Source organism: Balaenoptera musculus, chromosome 6 (genome assembly GCF_009873245.2).
Source record: "Balaenoptera musculus isolate JJ_BM4_2016_0621 chromosome 6, mBalMus1.pri.v3, whole genome shotgun sequence".
Lineage (NCBI taxonomy): Eukaryota > Metazoa > Chordata > Mammalia > Artiodactyla > Balaenopteridae > Balaenoptera > Balaenoptera musculus.
The window spans coordinates 114194021-114195364 of record NC_045790.1 but is presented as its reverse complement, the minus strand read 5'-3'; positions in this window follow the sequence as shown (position 1 = coordinate 114195364).

Here is a 1344-nt window from a genome sequence, read left to right as displayed (position 1 = left end):
TAAACTGGGGAGACCGAAGAATAAAGCTGAGAGGGAACGAAGGCAGAACCAGAACCGGCTCATGCGGGGGGTGTCCTGAGGCCTTCCAGCACTGCCACGGGCCCCTGAGCCCCTGGAGGAACATCGGCAGGCCGCCTGAAAGGCCGCCTGGCACCCCTGGCGACTGCACCCAGCCCCGTGGCCATGCTCGGCGAGGCCCCTCCCGGCCACAGCGTCCACGCCTCCCCACGGCCCACTGGATGTCCCATTGTCTCCCGCCCGTGCAGTGGGGCAAGGACCCTGGGAGGAGTGAGGGTCTTGCCAGGGTCCCAGGGATTCCGCCTGGTGGACCCTCTTCAAGCTCACTCTGCGTGACCCTGAGCCACATGGCTCAGTGCCTTCCTCTCCAGCAGTGACCTGGGCAGGTCGTTCTGGCCGCCCAAGGGAAGCGCTTTGTCCCACGGGGTGGGGATGAGCTGGGCGCTTGGTCCATCCAGGCCAGATGGTGCTTCTGTCGGGCAGGGAGGGTCCCCGGCAGGCAGAAGCTCCGCTAGGGCGTCCTCAAGTGGAGGCAGAGCGAGGGAGCCCAGGGGCTGTGCCCCCACTGCCCCCTTGCAGGTGGGGTGGCTGAAGCCCAGATGGGTAAACACTCCCCAGGCCACGTGGCAGGCCAGGCTCACCCCAGGACCTCAGCACGTGACGGGCTTATTGTCCACAGTCACTCAAATCTATCCCCAGCTCCTCTCCTTTGCCGAATGCTTTTGTTGCCCCTCTTACCAGCTATTCTGGAGGGAGGTGGGCCCCATGCCAGCTCCGTGTATGTGAGGTGCCTGGGAATCGAGCGGGCTGCGACTTGCCTGGGGATTCCACTGCCAGGGCCCTTGGTCCTCACTGAGGAGAGGGGCGCCTCGTTCCCGCCAGCCACGCAGAGACCAGAGGCGGGGTGCCAGCGGCTCTGATGCAAATGCCCTTGCTGGGTGCAGGGGTCTGGGCCCCCTGTGGTCCCTAACCACCTGCCAGGCTGACAGACAGGAGCTAGTGAGAGAGTCGGGGCCTTCACCGTCCTGGCCCCTGCAGGAGGCTCAGAGCTCCCGGACGGCTGGAGCCGCACGCAGGTTGAGTCTGAGGGCGCGGGGGCTGGGGGGTGGGGCACCCTTCTCCTGTGTCTTGATGTGCAGCCAAGCTCAGAACTCAGAGCCACAGTGAGGACCACAGTGCTCGTTCTGTCCAGAAAAGCCTTCCAAAATAGATGCAACAGGGTGTGTCCGGAATGGGATTAGGAAGGACGGGCTGAGGTCACTGGCTCGGAGGGGAGGGTGGTGTGTTCTAGCCCTAAGCGACCAGGCAGCCTGCTGAGGGCCAGGC